General features: G+C 23.4%; 1 pseudogene; it reads left to right on the forward strand.

Moving 5' to 3' along the window:
* The first annotated feature begins 4 nt into the window (after positions 1-4).
* On the forward strand, positions 5-24,481 carry LOC145839359 (uncharacterized; annotated as a pseudogene).
* The last annotated feature ends 59 nt before the right edge of the window (positions 24,482-24,540 follow it).

Raw genomic sequence — 24,540 nt, forward strand, 5'->3', positions numbered from 1 at the left:
CCTTATGGATGTGCAGAATGTGGAAAGTGGTTTTCTCAAGGTTCTAGTCGAAGTAAACATATAAGAACACACCATAAGAAGTTAAGTATGGAAAGACAATCTGAACTGAAGTGTAAAATTCAAAGAAGTAATGTTTACGACTTTCTTAAAACAATATCTCAATACAATTCTAAATATCTTTAAAGTTAGCTGTTTGCGTTTTATCAAAAAAAATATTACAAAAATTTGAATATTTGTTAATAATGGTTAATAAATAAGCATCAAAAAAAATCTTTACACTGATATAAAACTATTTTATTTTGTGTATAATTTTATGTGCTTAATGTCCTAGTTGCATATTTTATAAAAAGTAATATAATCTATAAAACTTATAAATTTTACATTTTTTTTTTATTTAACAATTAATCTTTACAGGAACGTAAGTCTCAAGACAGCAAATATATTGTGTAGATTTTTTTTTGTTTTTTTAGGGTTCTTTTAGTTTTTTAATTTAATACAATTGTAATAAAAAACTAAACTTTGTTATTAGATTTGTTTATTTTTGGTAGGAAGTTAAACTAAACCAAATTTTTTTTAACCTGTTCATATTGTTTATTATAAAAAAAAGATTTTTTATGTTTAAATACGACACAAACTGATTTGCCTCCTCAAAAAAGCTTTAATTTAATATAAAAGAAAAAAAAGTTTTAATAGAAAAGAAAATAATTTATACATTTAACGTTTCTAAAAGCAGATTAGGCTGTATATAAAAACGGAATAAATATTAAAATAATTATAGCTTACGATAAGTTCAAATTAAAAAAAAGACAAAACTACGAAAATTTAGAAAATTGCAACATAATACGTTGCTTTAAAAGTATTTCTGCTACATTTTTTAGCAACTTTTTTTTCTAGTAAAATTTGTAAAATTACCAACTAGAAAAATAGTTTATTCAAGCTTCCGGTCTAACCTATCATATACGAACTCATCATAAGAAGTAAAAAAAAGAACAGCAGTCAGAACTACAGTGTAAAATACAGAGAACCATTGTTCATGATCATGACTACCTTAAAAATATATCTGAATACAAATCTAAATAAGTAGTATGTTTTATAAAGTTCTAATCGAAATCAGCATCTTCGTAATTGGCATAAGGAACTTAGTAAAAAACAGCAGTCAGAACTGAAGTTTAAATACAAAGAAGTATTGTTTACGACTATCTTAAAACGATACCTAACACAATCTAATTTCTGTTAGCATTTTGCTTTTTATTAAATGAAATATTTTTAGAAAACTGAATATTATTTAATTGGTGTATAAACAAGTAGCAAAAAAATTTTTATGCTGATCTAAAACGATTTACTTTTTTGTATGATGTTATGTACTCGATGTTCTAGTTGCATATTTAAAAAAATAATAAAATCAATATAAACATCTATTTTCTTTTACTGTTTAATTAATCTTTAAGATACGTAAGTCTTGAGACAAAAAATTTTTGTATAGGAAAATAAAAAAAGTAGTATTTTTTAATCATTTATCTAATTTGATTGTTATAATTTTGTTCCTTTAATAATTCTTACTTAAAATCTTCATTAAAAAATAACTTTGTAAACAAACACATTTAGCTTATTTACTTTAGAAAATATTGTTAGAAGTTACTAATCTATTGCTAAAACTTAAATACAAAACTAAACAGATTGTAAATCTTAAACAATAATTAAAACAATTTAAGACTGTAAGTTATTTTAAGTTAAAAAAACAAAAATTTTAGAATGAAAACTTAAGAATATTGATTCTTATAAGGTAAAAATAAGTAACATCCCTAAACTTTATGTGACAATTGTTAAATTTATTTTACTACTTGTCGTTACTAATTTACATTAAAGCTGAACATTAAAATATAAACATTTTTTTCACTGTTTGACATAAAAGTAAATTGCTCTGGTGTACGAGTCGACAGCCAAAAGGCTCCTTCGTACACCAAATCCTTGGACCAAACAACTTTTTTAGCGTATCTTCTTAAAAATAAAAAGAATAAAAAACTAACTAAATGATCAATGAGAGTATTAATAAAATTAAAGCAATCACTTTATAATACTAAAATACATATTTATAGAATTATTTTCAGTGTACTAATATTTTCTTGTAAAAATGTTTTTTCTATAAAAAAAAATTGCACTAACTTTTTTTTTCAAAATTTCTTTTCAACAAACTCTTTTTATTAAAAAAATTTTTTTTTTAAAAAGTTTCGTTCCATATAAGTACACTTTAAAAAGTTTTTTTTGTACAAAATCTTCTATCTACAAGAGGTTTTCTACTAAACTTCTGTTTAACACTTTTTTCTTCAACTATAGATTTTTCTGCTAAATATTTTCGTATATATTATTGTATTTATACCAACAGTTCAGTATCTTTTAGTAGTGTTCGTCATAGTTTTAAGTTTTACTTCTGAAAATCTTAACATACATTTAGGTGAAAAACTTTGATACTAGTTTAAAAATATTTGGAAGTATGTCTGATACAGCTTCTTATAGAAGCACTTCATTTTGTATACTGTTCAAATTTTGTTTAAATTATGTATCAAATTTTTCTTTTATTTTAATACTTATTTTGAAACAAATAAAAATTATTGGATTTGTTTTGTTGTACGTTAACTAGTACTTTTATTTTGTTCTTTAAAAGACCTAATAAATCTCCAATAAATAATAGTTTCAAATATTTCTCAGGTCAATATGTCGATTTGTACTTAAAATAATATCTTCAAATTGTGATATATATCCAATAAGTAGTAGTTTGAATTCTTTCTTAGGTCTGTATATCGTAGTATGTTTAGATTATTATCATGTAAAACTTAATTTTATTGTCAGATTTTTGAAATGTTTCTATGAAAAATTCATTAGTTTTAATATTAGTACTAAAAAACATCTATGAAAGCTAAAAAAAACATTCAATGACTGAAGTTTAATGCCAAATTAAAGGAAATACTTAAATATAGTTAATGTTGTATTTGAGAATTAAAAAATAAGAGTCATTTTATGTAAAATAAAAAAATCAATTAGAAAAAATATAAAAGAACAAATTATTAAAAAAAAAATAATACTATAAAAGTAGTGCTTGATTATGTTTAAAAATAACTTAATTTTTTACTATAGTTTTTTTTTTCAATGATTTTTTTTGCTTCAACATAAAACTAATAAATCTCTATATAAAATAGCGACAAAAAAATTGCGTTTAAAATATTTAGTGCTAGGATTTTATGCACCAATAACTAGAATAACCTTTCGGTTATCGAGTTGTACACAAATTGGATATCGTTTAATGTCTTGTTTAGGTTAAATAACAAAACAACGATTTTGTTGAATAAAATATACTTATTTTTTATTATTTATATTTCAACGGTAGCTTTAGAATCCAGTTTATACACCTCTGTCTTAAGCATAAATGTATATTTTTTTCTTAATGATCTGTTTTCCGCATAACTAATTATTCGCTTCAACATTCCGCTTCAACATTTGTAATAGAGCAACAAATTTAAAAATTTATTGCTCTATTACAAATGAAACGTTAAAAAAAATTCCCTCATTAGAGTGATAAAAAAACTAGCTCTTCGTTTTATTTTATGTTCCAAATATAAAGTTTGTAGTTTTAAAAAAGTATGTTTTACACAAGTCAATAACTAAAACACATGAGGGATTTTATTTACGAATTTACATAAGCATTGCAAAGGGTTTGAGTATGTTTTTCTTACCTTAAGAAATCTTAAATTTTAATATGACAGTAACCCTTCTTAAAGTGTGAAGGACATCAGAGTGGAAATAAGTGTCAATATTGAGGGTTTCTAAAAGTGTGTAATATTGCTCAAATGGTTAACTTTGGGGTATCAGTGGGCATTCAACGTTGCCGAAAAACTTAGACAAACATGAAACTTGACAATTTAACTAAAAAAAACTGCTGATTTAAGTAATTTTGAAAAAAAAAAAACCTGGAACTTCAAACAGTTTTAGTTTGACATGAAAGATCTACAATAAAGATTAAACATTTTTGTTATCATAAATTTTCTTAATTATTAAAAATACATTTAAAGTAGCTTTACGGTATCTTTTAAAATTGGTTATACCAATTAACACAGTTTTTTGTCTTAACATTTTTTTTTAATTTAAATAGACCCTAAAACGTTCTCTTCAAAAACATGAATGAAATTCAGAAAACCTGGAAGAAACTTCTATAAAACCAGTAGCCACCCTGTTCGTATCATTATAAATTAAGTTGATAAAAGTGTGAACTACAGTAGCCAAGACTTGAATAATCCTTTAACACAATACAGAAGTAAAAGTTTAAAAAAACATTATGACAATTTTTTTAATGACCCTAAAGCAGACATGCTAATAATTGTTTTTATGAATTTAGTGTACAAAAAGTCAATATAATCAATATCAGTTTTTAATCATATAATTATACAACACATGCTTATATTATTTCTTTTTAGCATAATAATTAATAACAAGTAACCATCCTAAAAATATAACGGTGCTAATTTTAACGTAAACCGGGCATAAAATTTACTTTAAAAAAATTAACATTTTTATATTAAAAATGACATAAACTAATTTGCTCTCGTAAAAGCTATTATTTGACAAAAGTTACCTATAATATAATTCTAGTCATACACGCAGATAAAACTACCTTTTACTGTTATAAGATTACTGTTATAAGATACATTATAACTTACGACAATCATAAATTTCTTTTTAGAAATAACAAAACTACGAAACTTCCTGAAAATTGTTGCAATTTAATATGGTGTTAAATGTTTTAACTTAAATCTAATGGTGGTCATCTGTGAAAAAAACTTATCTTTTATACTGCAAACAGAAACTTAAACAAGTCGAAAAGAGAATCGTATTCCATTCATTAAATAAACTAGTTTTTATTTAACTATTTTTTATTTTTAATGTAACAAACTCTGATAATCTATTGTGTAGAAATAGTTTTTCAGTAATATTGTGCCAAGTTGTTAAAGAGTTAATAACTGTTTTTAAACAAATTACGAGAAAGTATAATACAATTGGTTTTATTTAAAAACTAGAATATCGAGAATAGCTTATAATTTTTAAATCTTAATGGTTAATAATCATTAAAAAGTTTGTGTAAACAAAGAAAAAATAGTTTGAAAAATGGTATATTAAAAAGCTTGTTATAGAAATATTTTGTGTGATAAACTTATATATATGCTAATATTTTTTTTTGACGTTAAGTAGCTTGTGTCTAACAGTTTTAACTATAGATAAACATGGACCTACAATAGATAGTCTAAATTCTAAAAAATTTGATTGTGATGTTTGTAAAAAAAGTTTTAAATATAAATCAAGTTTAATTTAACACAAAAGAGTTCATTCCGGAGAAAAACCATACAAGTGTGATGTTTGTGATAAAAGTTTTACAGCTAATCATAATTTGGTTGTTCACAAAAGAGTTAATACAGGAGAAAAGCCATTCAAATGTGATAGTTGTGACAGAAGTTTTGCTCGAAAAGGAATCTTAACAACTCACATGTTAGTACATAGTGGTAAGAAAGAATTTCAATGTTTTGTTTGTTTAAGAAAACTTTCAACAAAAGCTGCACTTAAACAGCACATGGTTACTCACACTAAAGAAAAGTTATTTAAATGTTATTTGTGTGAAAGAAGTTTCACTCAAAAAGGTAGTCTTACGAAACATAAGCTAGTTCATACTGGAATAAAAGAACATCAGTGTGAAATTTGTGATAAGAAATTTAATGTAATTTGTACCGTCATATGTTGACCCATACTAAAGTTAAAGCTTATGAATGTGATATTTGCAAGAAAAAATTCAGTCAGAAAAGTGATTTAGTCAAACACTTTAGAATTCACTTAGGAGAGAAACCTTATGGTTGTGCAGAGTGTGGAAAATGGTTTACTCAAGCTTCTAACCGAAATACACATATGGTAATCAGCATAAAGAATTAAGTAAAGAACAACAATTAGAACTGAATTGTAAAATACAAAAAATTATTGTTTATGATAACCTTAAAAGAATATCTAAATACAATTCTAAATAAATTTATATTGATGTTGGTAAGTTATTTAACTTAAAGATTGTTGAAAAGGTACCAATAACTTGTTTGAGCTAAATTTATTTATTAAAACTCTCATCTTTAAAGCTATATTGTTATAATTTTTTTTTATATTATATGTGGATTAAAAACTATTCACGATTTTATAATGTTTTGTTTAATTGTTTTATATATTTGGTGTGATGTTTTTTTTTTGTTTAAACTGTTATTTAAAAACTAAAAAAGATCAGACTTTTTGTAAATAGAAATTTTTAAAAGCTATGTTAAACAGGTCTGCGAACTATAAAGAAAATATTTGTATTACATTATGTACATAAATTTTATAAATTGTTTTAACTGTAATGCATTTGTTATTTATACTAGCTTTGTTTAACTATTAGGTTAAATTTTGATCTATTTTTGGTAATAAACTATGTGTTTATTAGCGTTTTAATTATCTAAATAAAAATTTATTCAAAATAAAATTTGAATCATTTAATGACAGTTTTATATGCCCTATTTTTTAATGAATATAAAAATGCTTTCTATTTTGAAGGTAGTTTAGTAAATAAGGAAAATATACGTAAATGCCAGAGACAGCAAATAATTTAAAGAAGTTTTAGATTTTTTCCCTTATCCTTAACCCAAGTTGCCAAAAATATTAAAAAATAATACTAACTTTAGTAATTAAAATATGAAATAACACAAAACAAAAGCTTTTTTTCTGTCGCCGCAAATAAACAATTTAGACTGACCTTTAGTATACTGGCAAATTATGACTAATTAAAATTTAACCAGGATTATATACTGTTTTTAAAACACATGTACTTATTGTTTATTTTAAGTTAATTTAATTATAAAATAAGTTTGAAACTTCTAATCGTTATCTTTCTAAAAAAGTTAGACTAAACTGATGGTTGTTATAACTTTGAAACCCCTTCATCTAAATAAGCATTTACAAAAAAAAATCATTATGTTTATCAAGTTTTACTAATAAAATTTATTATTTCATTCTTACAATTTATTAAATGACAAAAAAGACGCTCATAATTAGAAGGTATAGGATATAGTGTACGAAAAACTTCTCGGTTATCAAGTCACAATTGTTGATACCTTTTAAACTCTTGTCCAGGACTGGGTCTTATTTTGTCTAATAACAAATAAAAAGTAACAGTTTTAAAATTAAGAATTTTAACGTTACACGATTAATCTAGATTATAAATACTATATATTTAAATATTTTTTATTGAATTTTAAGTAATACTTAGAAAAAAATTAATTGAATAACAACAGTAAATGTATATACTGAACTCTAGATCTATTATTAGAAAAAAAAAAAGTTTTCTATGGCAATATTTACAAGTAAATTTATTTTTACGACCTGATATTTTTAGAAAACATCTCAGCAGAAAATATAAATTAATAAGTTGTAATTTTAAATAAAAACACAAATTTCGAAAAACTAAAGTTACACAAATTCGTCATTTAAAAATTGTACGTTAAATTAAAAATCAACTTAGAGATATTTGATGAAAGAGCACACTTAGAAATAGTTCAAGTAAAACCCTTAATTTAATTTATTCGTTGTATTTCAATTATAATAATGATTTAAAACAGATTTTTGAAATATAAAATTTAAGTTGTACTTGCAAGATATCGTTCATACATAAATAAAAAAAATTTAAATAAACTATATTAAGTTTCCAAACAATTGCTAAATACAAAAACTTAATAAGCTTTTTAAAAAGAATAAGGATTTACACATCGAAATTAAATTAAATTATTTTTTTTTTTAAATTAAACAATCAACATGCAAAGCTAAAACTACAAAAATAGTATAATTTTGACTTGAATTATTAAAAGTTATATTAAAATCATAAAAGTAGACTCCAAAACAAATGTAAAACGTTTAAGAAATAAGTTAGCATTATTAATACGAAAACTAATAGTTGTGTTTCAAAAGTTTACTTATTATCACATTTTACATAATTAAAAACAATATACCGATATAGTGAAATGTTCTGTTTTAAAAAATATTGAATTATTTATATTTCGCGTAAGCTTTCAGGTTTAAATAAAGTTTTTAATTGTTCATAAAAAATAAAATAGATAGTTGTTATTTTATATTCCTACTTGAAGTGTCTGTGATAAATAATAAAAGGTTATGAAATTTCATTATGATATCAACAACATAAAAATATATGTAATCGAACTCATAAAAACTTGTAATTGAATAAAAAAAAAATATTTTAAGATTGAGATCAAAAAGTCTTTCGGACTGATGAGCTCTTTGAACAAACTTAGTTAGTCAAATAAAAATTTGAAAATATAAAAAGTTATAATACTCTTCTTTTACAAAGTAATATCTCTAATTGAGTGTATAATTATCGAACTAAGAGTAACACATTTATATAAAAGAATATATCTTCAACAAAAGCAATCATAATATTTTTGATTACATAAAACATTTATGATTAATTGAAAATTTTCTTAAAAATTTCTTAACATAATATTGACAAACTATTGACATTGTTAAATTTAATTATTTAGATTTAATAAATTACTCTCGTTGACTTAAATTAAAGATTTTATTATACTTTCATGCTTATAAACAACTTTTTGTTATATATCGACAGTAGGAATAAAAAATCTTTTTTTAAGTACCTGACTTAACTAAGATACATTTTATTAATAAATTTAAGTTTGAGTTTATATGTTTTATTGTTTTTACATTTATCTAGTAGCATTTTCTTAGTATTGACGTCGTTTTTAAACAAAAGTTTACGTAAATAAAAGTTTTATTACGTACAGTAACCTGTCAACTAGGTATGAACTGCCAGTATTATTTTCGGCTAACTCGTACTTTTTAGCCGAAAAATGCCGTGTATAGATATCAAATTAGAATAGACTTATTTTTTAAAAGATAAAAATTATCCTGAATTATCCTGGTTAGCCTATATAACCTGAGATTGTGGTAATCATGACAATTGCATATAAAAATTTGATTAAAAGGTAAACTTGTAAAAGTCTTAAGCACTTTTTTTATATCTAATAACGCCAATATTGACTACAAAATCCACAGTCTAATTTCTCCCAAGAGCACCACACCATTTTATCTTATATTGTTGTGTTTTCCACCAATACTACTAGTTAAAGTACAAATACTGCATAATTTATGTATGCACGAGAAATATTTTAAAACCTTAGTTATAGACTTTGTAAAGACTTCTCAAGCAAAATTATTAAGATAAGTGAGAATGTATGATTAAACATCGCTTTCGTTTATTTTGGTCTTTCAAATTTACAGGGGTCGGACACACCAGTTAAAAAACTTAAACGTCTTGATATTACGTTATATTTATCATAATGATCTTTAATATTTAACAAAAAAAAACAACTTTTACATAATAATTAGTTTCATAAAATTACTTCGTATTGTTATCAAAAAAAAAAATCAGTATATGAATAGATCTTAATTAACTAGTTAAACTTTATTTTATCTTTGTAAATTCAATAAAACATAGGATTAATATTTAAAAATAGGTAATTTTTTTAAAAGTCAGGTTAGGATTCATTATAATATAAACAAGTTAATTTACCTAGTTTTAACTCTTACAGCTGGAAATATCTAAATGATGAGCATTTTATGAAATGATACAAAAAGTTATGAATACAGACAGCATTATACCTTTACTTTTACTACGAAATTAAATTTCAACAAAAATCAAAGTTTAAAAAACAACTATTAAATTAAAATTAGTTATATTAATTAATTAAGATTTATTATATAAAACATCGTTTATTAACAAGTACTGTAAAATAATAAGTGAAGAAAATATTTTTTTCAATTTAAGTTATGATTGAAAATTTTCTGGTGATTTCAAACATACTTTACATTAAAAATCGTTTATACCGCTATGTACTAACATGTGTCGTTTTAGTACACTTATGTTAATAAAGTTTCATAGATCTAAAAAGAAAATAAGATATTGTTAGTAAATAGTTACTAAAGTAAGAATAGAAAAGTAAAACAGTATCAATTTTTTATAAGGTACAAATAAGTAACAATGTTTAAACTTTTTAAGTCTTATTAAGTCAGTAATTTACAGTAAAAGCTAAATATATAGTTATAAACATTTTTTGTTTCAAAACAAAAAAAAACTAACTAACTGATCAACGAGAGTAAAAAATAATAAATGTAAAGCAGTCATCAAATAAAACTAAAATACAATTTAAGTAAATTAGATGGTTAGTCAAACTAAATAGAGACACTTTTTATACAAATATTTTTTATTTAAATTGATATAGCTTATAACTTAAAGAAAAAAAGTACATTGAAAGAAGTTAACATTTTTAATTTAAAAATTTGTAATTATTTGCTTAATGTTTACTAATTTTTCAGCGATTCTTGAACTTTTAGTAGCGTTTGTCTTAATTTTAGGTTTTAATTTAAAAAATTTCATAACTCATTTAGGTTTAAAAATTTGATTTTAGTTTTAAAATACTTAAAAGTATGTCCGATATAGCTTATTTTATAGAAGCAATTAGATTTATATATTTTACAAATTTTGTTTAAGTTTGGTATAAGATCTTTCAAATTTATTTTTAATACTGGTTTTAAAACGAATAAAACATACGGGTTTTCTTTATTTTACGTTGACTTCGATAAACTTTTTTTTTTCTTAAACACACGTGATATGTTTCCAATATATTGTTGTTTTAAAGTTATTCTGAACTTGTCAGTTCTGTATACGTTAGACTTTTCAAGTTTTTATCATGCAGAATTTAATTTGATTAATAAATTTGAAATATTTCGATGAAAAAATGTTTAGTATTAATCTTGACAATAAAGTTTTGAAACCTAAGGTAACATCAAATGGTTGAATTTTAGTGCCAATTTTAAGAAAATGTTTGAATATAATAATGTATTTTAATTTCGTATTTAAGTAGTTGAAATGACAAGGTCGGTTTGTGTATAGTATAAGGATCAAAACTGCAAAATTTTAAAAAAACAAATATTAATTAAAAAGTTAATATACTAAAAGGTGTGCATAAATTCTTCTTTAATACAAATCTCATTTTATTATTCAAAAGTAAAACAAGTGTTTATTTTACATAAAACTAATTTTATTAAATAAAAAATGAGTAACTTCGATAACAAAGTATTTAAGATAAAGCTGCATTTTATATTTTGGAATAAAGCATAGATTACTTAAATGTTTTGTTTTACAAACATGCTCTTTATACTTTTATGCTTTTTATGCCATCAAAATAAAGTTTAAGACGTAGTAAAGCACAAGTAAGTGAGAATGTCTGAAAAAACATTGTTTTCGTTAATTTTTTCTTATTATTTTTCAGGAGTCGCACTAGAAACCAGCCTAACAGATTGTCTTTAATAAAAACGTATACTTTTTTCTTACCTTTGTTGAAAACTTTTTATGCTATCAAAATCGAGTTTAAAATTTTGTAAAGTTTGCACAAGTGAATTTATTAAAAAAGTGAGAATATTTGACTGAAAGCAGTTTTACTTGAAACTACTTTTATTAATAATTTACAGGGGTCGCACTAATCCAGCTTAAACACGCCCTGTATTTAATATAATTTTATTTTTCTAAATGATCAATTTTCCGCAAAACTAACATTCAGTTTCGAACATTAAGTTTAAATAATTTGTTGCTCTGCCATAAGCATAACATCTTTAAAAATTCCCTAACTAGATAAATAATAATAATAAAAACAAGTGCCTATATCCCAATCCCAAATTCTAACTCAAAATTAGTAAATAAAATAAAGTTTTTTAAACATCTTTTGTACAAGTTAATAAGTAAGACACATGAGAGTTACTATTAACTAGTTTTTAGTATTTTTAAATAATTCGGTTATCTTTAGTTTTATTAGAATATACAGGAATTCTTCAGCTTTATTTTAAACAATTTTTAATTTTACTTAAATTAATTTTAGTGAAAATTACAAAGTTACTGATTAAACTGTTCAGATTAATTAGTTATAATTATCTCGTGCTTTATTCACCTCTATGTGAACATAAATTTTCACAATGTCTTAACTAAACGATAACAATCTCTGAAAGTAAATAAAATTGACTTTTGGTAGTTTTTTGATAGTGAAAAAATAAAATCTCTATGCTTTCCAAACTATTTGGTAGTATTATTTAAACTAAAGTTTTAATAAGTGAAAAAAATTGTCAGCAACCAAAAAGTTCATTTTGTCTAGTTTATTATTTCATATCATAAAAAAATGTATAAGTTTCTGTGAAATACACAAAATTTTAAACTTATATTTAATTAGTATTTGACAGCCAACATTGTTATTCAGATTACAGAAAATTTTATATACTTGGTTTACTTTATTTTTTTTAAATGTAATTTTTTTAAATAAATGAGTCTTAGTCCAACTTTGAAATAGAATGTAACTAAGTGCTAAAATGGTTTCAAGCAAATGTATGATTGTTAAAAACAGATTTACTCTTGTAAAAAAAAAGTTTTTAAATAAATAAAGAACTAATAGTGTTTTAGAGTTAGTATAGAATTTTTTTTTCTGCAATAAGATATTCATTTTTGAATTTTAAAGTTAAAAAACATAGAAATATCAGCTGTTTTAATAGTTGTTGCGTCCGAAATAAAAGTTAATGTACTCAATTTTTAATAGACATCATTGTTTATTTTAACTTATAGAATTAATTTTGACCAAGTTATGTTACATTTAGTTAACAGGTAACCTAATATGTAAAATGAAAATATTCTAAAAAAACCAGTCTCAATACATTATAAATTAAGATGTAACTTCAAAAATAGATAAAAATTTGATTTATTACTATATTATAATAAAATACACTGTTTTTTGTTTTAATTTGTGAAGTTTAAAAACTTAGATGAAAATATTCACAACAAGCATTTTATCTATAAATTGGTTTATATTGATTGAAAGTTATCGTTAAACAACTAATTATTTTTACAACAACTAAATATTTTACACACAATTAAACACAACTTTTAGCTATTTAAGTTTGAACTATGAGTGATTCTAATCATAAAAAAAGTAATATAGTTGTTAATTGTGTCTCATGTGATGTTTGCAAGAAGACTTTCAAAACTAAATCCTACCTGAAATTTCACAAAAGAATACATACAGGAGAAAAACCATACAAATGTGAACTATGTGACAAATGTTTTAACCTTAAAAGTTATTTAAAAAAGCACATGCTGCTACATACTGGTAAAAAAGACTTTCAATGTTATGTTTGTGGGAAGTATTTTACTAAGAAATCTAACTTAAAAAGACATTTAGTTACTCACACCAAAGATAAGCTTTTTAAATGCAACATTTGTGACAAAAGTTTTACTGAAAAAGGCAGTGTAAAGATACACATGTTAGTTCATACTGGTTTAAAAGAACATCAGTGTGAAGTTTGCAAGAAAAAGTTATCTCTTAAAGGTCATTTAAAACGACATATGTTGACTCATACTAAAGTACAACCTCATGAATGTGATATTTGCAAGAAGAAGTTTTCACAGAAATGTGGCTTAGTGAGACATTTTCGAATTCATTTAGGAGAAAAACCATATGGTTGTGCAGATTGTGGAAAATGGTTTACTGCTAGTTCTACTCGGAACAGCCATTTACAAAACTTTCATAATGAACTAAGTAAAGAGCAACAATCTAAACTAAAGTGTAAATTACATAAAACCATTGTCTATGACTACCTTACGACAATAGCTGAATACCATGCTAAGGAGACCTATTAAATGCAGTTAGTTGATCTCAATTGAACATCTCAATTGATAATTTTACACTGAAATATGACATTCTAGTATAATATATTTTATATATAATAGAGTTATTTAAATTTATAAATATCATTTAAAATGTATATAAACATAGTCTTTTTATAATTTCAAGCCTGTTTATCGTTTTTTATAAATAAAGGTACGTAAAATACGAAATTGAATTGTGATATATCTTATATTAAACTTAGATAAAAATTTTATAGTTGTAAAATTAATATATTCTAATAGATTTAGAAATTAAGTCTAATCTGAAGCATATTAAATAATTATTAAAAAATATAACTTTCTGAATTGATTTAAATGCTAATTTTAACATCCTATTCAAAGTTTTATAATTATTAAGGTTGATGACTTAATGTTGACTTACGAAAATATTTTAGTTTAATAAAACTGAATAAATTAAATTGATTCTTTTATATATTGTTGATTTTTATAGCTTATTGTCTCTAAGATAAACAAATAAGTATTTGCTTGTTCAATGGTTTGATTTTTTAAATACCCAATTAGTATTAAAAAAGAAGTTATGTAAAACTTAAATATTTCCTCAAACTTAATTGGCTACCATTGTTAATTCGTTCACACCTTTTCAGTTGCATTGGTTTAAAATAGAATAAGAACTATGTTTTAAATAAAATAAAAAATAAAAATTTATATGACCGGTTCAAAAAAACAAAAAATTAAAAAACGTTTTTGAAACAATATTCTCGAGTAGTTACATTATTTAAACTATTCATGTAATCATTTTACACAAAACAGAAGTTTATGTAAAAAAAAAACTATATCTAGTAGTTTAATGACCACTAAATAAACAAGAGGTTTTATAAGTATCTGGTGTACAAAAAGACAAGAGTTAAAACTTAAACTTTAAAGCTTATAAAAATAACTGTATACTTTATAGTAAGTAATCATTGTATATTATAACGCTACTATTTTTTACATAAACTACACATCAAATTTTTTAAAATAAAACGATCTTTAAATTTGATTTTAAAATAAAACTAGACCTAAAAATGTGTACTAACAAAACTTGGAAGACATTCAGAATACCTCAAAAAAAAATTATGAAAAATCAGTTGCAACCCTGTGTATTTTATATTTTTCTTTTTATTTGAACTACGTTAGCAAAAGTTCATATAATCATTTTACATTTAACAGAAGTTTAAGTTAAAAAAGAGTTACAAAGTAAATTTAATGACCACTAAACAAACAAGCTAACAGTTTTTTATAATTATCTGGTGTAACGATTATTTTGTCTTTAACTAGTCAGTCTTTTTGTTAAAATAAGCTTAATCTTTGATACATAACTATATCTTCATTCGGGAATTGCTCAGACAAATCCCAGTCGATCAAATCTGAGAACTGCTTACCGACCAAGGGTAAAGGTTAGGTATGACGGTAAGATTAAAAACATATAAGTATAAAATAAATAAAAACATTTTTGTTAGGATTTCACTAGATGTTTATTGTTAGTCAACCCGAATATTCATAATATAAGAATTTTCAGAGGTAGTGATTCACTGTTTTGTATCATATTTGGTTAGCAAGAAACCTTCATTAAGCGTCTTAATAAAGTTTATAATTGTTTGACAAATTGATTTTATTTTTAAATAGTTTGATAATAAATTTATTTAAATTTCACGATTGTTACTTAGCTGACACTATTTCTCACAAAGAATCTTCAGAGCTTTTTAAGCAACAATAAAATAACACAAAGCACACGAATATATATAGTAAGATCAAGTAATGATAAAGTAGTTAATCAGTAATTAGTTAGTCGTTGTAATTATTTAGTTTTGTAAATATAAAGGATATTAATTAATTGAAAAACAAAACAAACTAAAATTTCTCTGCAAAACAAAACTCATATATAAACTGACAATAACAGTTTATAACAGTATTAGCCTACTTTAAAAACAAAAAAAAAACATAGACGCTTAAAATATCGATTTTAAACTATAAAATAATAAAATAAACAACAAATATATTGTAAAATAAACATTTTATTTTGCTTAATTTTTTTTTCATTTAGTTGTTTGAATTAATACATTTCTAATAAAAAGACAAATTTTTTGTAAGGAGTTTTGTTTATTTTTTGTAAGAATTTAAACTAAAGACCAGTATTTTAAAAACAATGGTTATGACTTAAAATTCCGAAGATAATTCATAACTAGTACCATAGTTTGTTAAGTTATTCAAAAAAAAAATAAAAAAATCTAAATGCTTTTTAAGCTTATTTGCTTAGTTTGAAATGTTTGAAAAGTTCATACATTTTTCTTTAGTTAAATAAATTTCCTTATTGTTGAAAAATTATAATTTAATTATTTTCTTTTTTTTTTGGTAATCACACACAAACACTTAAACTATAATTTTTTTGCCAAAACTAATAACAATGTTCACATCTTTAATCAGACGTTTTAAAATGGTATAGCAAATAGTACTATTTACAGTAAAAAAGATTTTTTTAATGAAAATATCTACCATAATGCATCATATATATGTTTAAAGGTAGTGTTATATAAAGTAATAGTTTTTGATATTTTATCTAATTTGATTGTTATAATTTAGTTCCATAAATAGTTCTTACTTAAAATGTTCATAAATATAAATAAATTTAAAAACAAAATCATTTTGCTTATTTATTTAGAAAATATCGTTAGAAATTTCAAATTTATAGCTATAACTAAAATACAATACTAAATAAACTATAAAATTTAAACATTAATTAAAACAGTTAAAAACTAAGTTATTATTAGTAAATAAATAAATATTTGAATATAAAAGCTTAAAAAATATTGATTTTTTGATAAGGTAAAAGTAAGTATATCTCCTAATTTTTTGTCTTAACATAAACTTATTTGTGACAGTTAAATTTATTTTACTACTTTTCGTCAGTATTTTACGTTAAAGCTAAACAAAAAAGTATAAAAAAAATTTTTGTCCAAGTTGATTAACAATGAAGTTCATATTGTTTTTAAAACTTAGTATATTTATTAGAATAAGCTTAATCTTAAAAAAAACACTATATGTTTATTTATTGTTCAGTTATAACCTGCGCTCAAACCTCACCCAATCAAATCTAAGAACTGCTTACCGACCAAGGTTATATTTAGATACTATATAAGGTTTAAAAATAAAAATTGTTTCAGCTAATAAAAAATAACTGCATAGTTTAAAATAAGTAATCATCGTTATACTGTAACGCTACTTCTTTTAACCTTGACTGTACATAGATACTGATAGATTAAATAATCACAAATTTTAATTTTTAAGTACATCACAAACAATTTGCTTTAATAAGCTAATATATAAGAAAAAAAAGTTCACTTTATAACTAATTTCAGTCATACTTGTAACGTTGCTAAAAGCAGATTAGGTTATCTTAAAAAATAGATTTACAAGTAAAAGATACATTTCAACTTACAACAACAATGAATTTATATAAAATATTATAAAAACTACGAAATGTTCTGAAAAGTATTGCAACTTAATATGTTGTAAATTTTGCTTATGTCTTGACTAAGGTATTATGTTTATTTAATAGTGTTTCTTCTACTCTAGTTAAACATTTTATTTAGAGTTTTACTTAATGTGTTCACTAAACAATAACAATCTCTCAAATAAAAAAAAAAATTATTCATTTCTTTGTTGAAAATTAAAAAAAGATTAATTTGCTTTCTAAGCTACTTGATACTTTTAATTGCACTTAGTTGTAATAAAGAAATTTGTCAGTAGTAAAGAATTGTTTTCTGTCTAGTTTATTATCTCATATCATAGCAAATTTGTACAAATATTAGTTTGTCTTCTTAAGGTATACAAAAAATTTTAACACAACCATTATCAAACAATTATTTGAAATTTTCACCACTTTTGTACAATTTTTATTTTAAGATTTTTAAAACATGAATTTTTTAAATTATGTATCTTAGTAAACTATTAAATAGAAGGCAACTAAAAGAAAAAAAAAATTAATAACAAAAGTAAACAAACAGTTTTACTTTTGTAAAATAAAATGGTTTGAGAATCGTAAAACTTAATTTTAAAACTTAAAAGTTCTGAAAGAGTTAAAAAATAAGTTTAAAGTTTTGATCTAATTAAATTATTACGCTTATCTGAAAAATGTCATAGCTATGAAGCATTACTAAGGTTTTAAAATAATTTTAAACCTTAAGAAATCTTACATATTAAAATGAAAACAACCCTTCTCTAAGTGTGTAGAATATCAGTGGGGAAATAACGGTCAATTTTATGGGCTTCTCAAAATGTGTAATATTGCTCCTAAGAGACAATTTTGGGGTATCAGTGGTCATTAAAGGTTGCTGAAAAACCTGGATAAACCTAGAATTTGACAATTTGGCTAAATAAAATGCTGATTTGAGCAATTAAAAAAATACCTGGAACTATATTCAATTTTTACATGTTTAGAACTAAAATTTCGGTTTGACATGAAAAATCTGTCATAAAGATAACATACTTTTGACCAAATCTATTTTCCTTATTATTAAAAACACTTACAAAGTTGCATTACGGTATTTTTTCAATGTTGTTTTACCAATTAACACATTTTTTACCTTAGACTTAATTTTAAAATAAAAATAGACCTAAATCAAAATGTTCAAGAACCTGAAGATAATTCAGGTAATCTGAAAAAAAATTCTCGAAAACCAGTGTTCGCCCTCTTTATATTTATAAAAATTAAATTTCTATAAGTGTACCATTGGTATTAACTACATTAGCAAAAATCATTTTACACGAAAACTAATTTAATGACTACTAAACAGACAAGCTAATAATTTTTCTAAGTATCTTGACCCTTAAATCAAACAACACATGTCTGTTATAACCATCTTTAGCTGAAAAATATAGTTTTAGAAGTTGAAACTGAAATTTCTAAAATTTAAAATGAAAAACAGTACTTTTAAAAAGTTAGCAATCATCGTATCAAAATAAGGCGATTACTTTTAACCTAAACTATAAATAAAATTTATTATTAAGAAAATTTTTATTTTCTTAAATACGACACAAACTGATTTTCCGTCTTCACAAAATCTTTTATTTTATATAAAAGAAAAAAAAGTTCAATTACATTAGAGTTTAAATTATACTTTTAACGTTGCTAAAAGCAGGTTAGGCTATCTCTAAATACAGGACTATTATTGAAAGATACATTATGACTTACGACAATCAAAATTTAATAAAAAGTAACAAAGCTAAAAAATATTTCAAATGTATTGCAACTTAGTATGATATTATATTTTTTCAAAATACTTATTTTTTTTGACTTCATTTCATAGTAAAATTTTAAAGTCACTGATTAAATTATTTATTTATTTAGTTACATTTAAGTGCTGTTTTCTTTTGCAATATCTGAACCTTTTTCAAAAGTTTTACTTAGTGTTTTGACTACACGACAACAATCTCTCAAGTAAAATAAATTAAAACTTTCATCAATTTTTTAATAATTTTAGAAATAAAAATGAATATAAAATAGAGATTTGTTTGCTTGCTAAACTATTTGTCAGTTTTGCTAATTTATTTTATCACCAATGAAGAAGTATTTCTGTCTAGTTTATTATTTCATAACTTAGCAATTTTGCACAAGTATTAGTTTGCCTACGTAAGAAATACAAAATAAATTAAATCAGCATTAAACTCATCCAGACTAAATAAAATTTTTATATATTGTTTACTTTTAAGTTTTTAAAACGCTAAGTTTTGTAAATATATGTATCTTAGTAATACAATAAAAATAAGGTAGCTAAGTGCTAATTTTTTTTATAACACAAGTAAAATTTTTAACTAAAAGTTTACTCTTGTTAATAAAAAAAATTCAAGTAAGTAAGTAAGTAAGAGAACTATTATTGTTTCATTGCAACTTGATATAAGTTTAGTATTAAAAAGTAAAATAACTTCAGAAATGAAAGTTTCGTTAATAACAATTGCATCTGAAACAAAAATTGATGTTAATGACTTTTATTATATAATACTATTTATTTAAGTTTTTCAATTTTTTAACTGATTTTGACTAGGTCTTGTAACTTTTAAGGAACAGGTAATCTAACAAACAATATTTAATAGAAAATAGTCATAGTCTGAGTGTGGCAATTTTTGGTTGTGTAGTTGATGGAATTTGAAATATTATGGTAAAAATGTACAAACTTTATAAATTACCGTTTCTCAATCTAATTTGTATTAAATAGGTAGTTCCATAAAACAGCAACTATTTATATTAGTGTGCAACGCATAAAAAAATAACTTATTTTGCCAAAAATAATTGTTAAATAAATTCTCTTATGTACTGAATTTTAGTAATGCACAATATTACGTTTTTAATTCATACTGTTTTTATTTTTTTGCATAACTTTTGCATCTTTGTTTAGTACATTGTTTTTTTTTTTTTGAATTGAATTGGCTGATGATTGAAGCTTTATGAAAAATTAAAGCTTTAAAAAACAAACGTTGCAGTATTTTTAAAATTGTACATTTCGAATAAATTATTTAAAAGCCCTTCAAGTGGGTTCTGTAGAAGGTGTTTCACCAAATTAATCAGGTCGATAAACAGTTTGTATCGAGCTTTGTAAAAAGTTAACTTGACTATTTAAGAAAGCTTTGGCTAATTTTTTTAAAACTTAAACGTATAATGACTAAATTGCTAGTAAAATAGTTTATAGGTGTGACAGAACGTAAGTAAAAAAGTATTGTGCTCAACAAGTTTTAAGTAAATGCAATTTGTACCTATACTGAGTTTAATATATTACAGGCTTTCCCTATGTATTCGAGTTTGCATTGTAGTAATTATATGAAAGCTTAATCTATGTGTTATAAGATTTTTCAGTATCTTTTATTTTTAGTAAGTTTAATTATATTAGTTACGTGTAACTTTTAGTCTAAAAAAATTTCATTTATTTAAAAAACATTTCTAGACGCTCTTCAAACAAAAAAAAAAGCATTTATTAGTATTTTTAGTAAAATGAAACTTGCGAGGGGAATACCCCGGAATTATGGTTACAATATTGGCCATGTTATACCGCAGTAAAGGTTTTTTAGAAGGTAGCTTAGCTGGGAATAGGTCAAAATTGCATGAAGGTTCAATTTTGCAGGAAGACAAATTTGCACCAGGGGACAAAATGCACGAAGTAAGTTTTGGACCAAAGGTCAATTTTGCACGTGTGACCATTTTGCATGGAGGGTCATTTTTGCACGAGAGTAAAAAAAAAAGAAAAATTAAATCAGTAATAAACAGAAAATTTAAACTGAAAGATAAATTTAAAAAAATAATAATAATGACCAGTAAGGGTTAGGGGTAACAGTAACTGTAAAAATAAAAAAAAATAATAATAAACATATTTAATAAAAAAGCTAGAAAAATAAAGAGTTAAAAGTAAATTAATTAAAAAGAAGAAAATGAAGCTACCGACCGAGGGTAAGAGTTAGGGGTAACAGTGATAAAAAAAATATAAAAAACAAACCAAGTTAAAAATTAAAAAGAGATTCAAACTAACGAAGAAGTTAAAAAAATAAAAACAATAAAAAACTTTGTGCAAAGTTATCTTCGGGCAATTTAGTCCCCTCGTGCAAATTTAACACCTACCTAGCTTATTAACAACTAGACTGGAAGGGGTTTATAATTATAAGATATAGCTTTGAGTCTAAGATAAATTCAATCAATAAATTAAATCACAACAAGCAGCAATTTACATAAAGAAGTTAACCAGTTTTAAAACCAATACAAATCTAAAGAATTTGCAAACTAACCAAATACAAAACTTGCAGTGCATTAGTTTAAGTTAATATAATCCCTAACTAAACTGTATATCGCGGCAGTGAAAAATGTTATCTTAGTTCAAACTGAAAAAAAAACTGCTCGGTTCCAATTCAACTAATCAGAGCAAAATGCACAACATATAGTCCATAAGAAGTAAATTTAAATATAAATCAGGTATGAATGAACTGCTTCAACTACCCAGAGCCATACATAAAATATGTGTTCTAATAACCAGTTAATCTAATGCAAACCAGTTGTAAAAAACAAATTTGTTAACTGAAGTAACACAAGTAATAATGCATTTTATACTTAATTACAAGTGACTTGCAATTTGCATGTATGTTGATATGAATTGCCGTTCAGTTTTATTTTGGTATTATAGAAGCTACTTATATCAAGGATGCATTGCTAATGCATTACAAATATAATATAAATGCTCTTGTAAACATATTAGGTCTTTTATATGTTCTAGTTTGTTCTTCTTCAATGGTTTGAATTTAGAAACCTGGTGTATAATTTTTAATCTTTATTATTATTTCTAAAAATGTTTCTATGATTAGTGTTAATTTAATTAAAAATCACTGTTTATTTATATTTTTAACAGTCCATATTCTGTTATTTTTAAAATGTCTTTTTCGATAAATACAACTTTTAAACATTTTTACACATTCTTAAAGAAAGATATTAATAAACTTAATTAGTAAGTTTATATTTGAGTTTGTAACTTAACTTGGTTACTAAAATACCATAAAGTTTACTAATTAAGTTTTTTAATAACCACCAAATCTACACTAAAGCTTTTAATGTTACAACAAGATATTGAAAATTATATATGTTATAACATATACGTTAAAACATATCTCTTAAATATGTTGTTTGTTTTAACACGGTTAATGCTAAAAGTACTATTTTTGTGTTTGCAACAAAAGCATTGCGAAAAAAAATTACACGACAAACATTTTTAATGATTTTATTATTTTAAAAACACTAACCAAACCACTTTTTTCCTTGATGTTAATCATTTATTCAATTCAATAAGGTAGTGAAAGAATTTTGAAAAAATTCTATGGGATTTATAAAATAAATGGCCTAAATTACTGCTAAGAACATCAATCATAAAAATGAATGAAAAACACATTTTACTTTATAGTTGTTGTATTTTATACGTGTAAAAGGCATAGTTATGTTTTTTAATTCTTAAATAAAATAAAGATGATAGCTTTATTTTGAGAAACTTTATAAAGTAACTAACAAATTCTTTATACTTAATAATCACAAGATATTTTAGTTATAAGACTTATAAATATTTTATTTGTATTTGAAGAGAAATTTTGTAAGCTTTTAGTTATACTTACTTTACAGTTCTTTTTTGCTGTCGCAATAATAACAAATAAACTAACATGACTATAAGTAAAGATAAAAGTAGTCAAAACTTTCATTTCAAAATAACTAATTTTTTGAAAAATGTAAATAAGTATACTTTTATATTTAAATTATTAATAGAGTTATAACATCTAAGTTACATAAATCTACAAAATAAAAGATTACAAAGTTTTTCTATGAAAAATGAGTATTTTTACTATGCTTAAATGAAGTAAAATGAGGTTTCATATTGAAATTATTTAATAAACTAACAATAACATAAAAATTATGTCTTTAATAATAATATATAGTTTCATGGAATAGTCTAGTGTGTTGAGATAAATTTTCTAGTAATTTATTATGCTAATTTTCAAAAGTTAATGACCGTTTATGAATAAACTAAGAACATTTTTATATAACTGTTATATATTTGCAAATTAAAAATCAAGAATCTTTTAAACAAGTAGAATTTAATAGGCTAATAATCATCATAAAATTTTTATAAACAATGAAGAATAAATAAACAATAAAAAAATCTTGTTTATGAAAAACCTATTGTAGCTAAATCATTTGTTATATATTTATTTTTGCTATTTAAAATTGGATAAGAAACTTAATAAACATCGTATTATATTTCTTTATATTTAATTTTCACATTAAATAGCTTTTGTCTAACAATTTTAACGATGGATAAACATGGAGCTACAAGTGATATTCTAAATACTAAAAGTATTAGTTGTGATGTTTGTGAGAAAAACTTTAAATATAAATCTAGTTTGATTAGACACAAAAGAGTTCATTCAGGAGAAAAACCATACAAGTGTGATATTTGTGATAAAAATTTTACAGATAAATATAACTTAGTTGTTCACAAAAGAGTTCATACAGGAGAAAAACCATTTAAATGTAATAGTTGTGACAAAAAATTTGCTGGAAAAGGAAATTTAACAACTCACATGCTGGTACATAGTGGTAAGAAAGAGTTCTAGTGTTTGGTTTGTTTGAAACAATTTGCATATAAACATCATTTGAAACTGCACATTGTTACTCATACTAAAGACAAAGACTTTAAATGTGGTATTTGTGACAAATTTTTTACTCAAAAAGTTAGTGTTAAGACACATATGCTAGTTCATACTGGGATAAAAGAACATCAATGTAAAGTTTGTAAGAAGAAGTTTTCTCGAAAAGGTAATTTGAAACAACACATTTTGACTCATACCAAGTTAAAAGCTTTCAAATGTGATATTTGCAAGAAAAAGTTTTCTCAGCGAACCCAATTAGTCGATCACTTTAGAATTCACCTAGGAGAAAAACCTTATGGTTGTGCAGAATGTGGAAAATGGTTCACTGCTAGTTCTAATCGAAACTATCATATAGGTATTCATCATAAGGAACTAAGTAAGGAGCAACAATCAGAACTGAAGTGTAAAATTCAAAGAAGCATTGTTCCTGACTATCTTAAGACAATATCTGAGTACAATTCTAAATATTGTTAGCAGTTTGTTATAAAATTGAGATTGTCGGTAAACTTGAAATAACTCTTATTTTTTTAACG

This window comes from Thalia democratica, chromosome 6 (assembly GCF_965202585.1).
Source record: "Thalia democratica chromosome 6, ktThaDemo2.hap1.1, whole genome shotgun sequence".
Lineage (NCBI taxonomy): Eukaryota > Metazoa > Chordata > Thaliacea > Salpida > Salpidae > Thalia > Thalia democratica.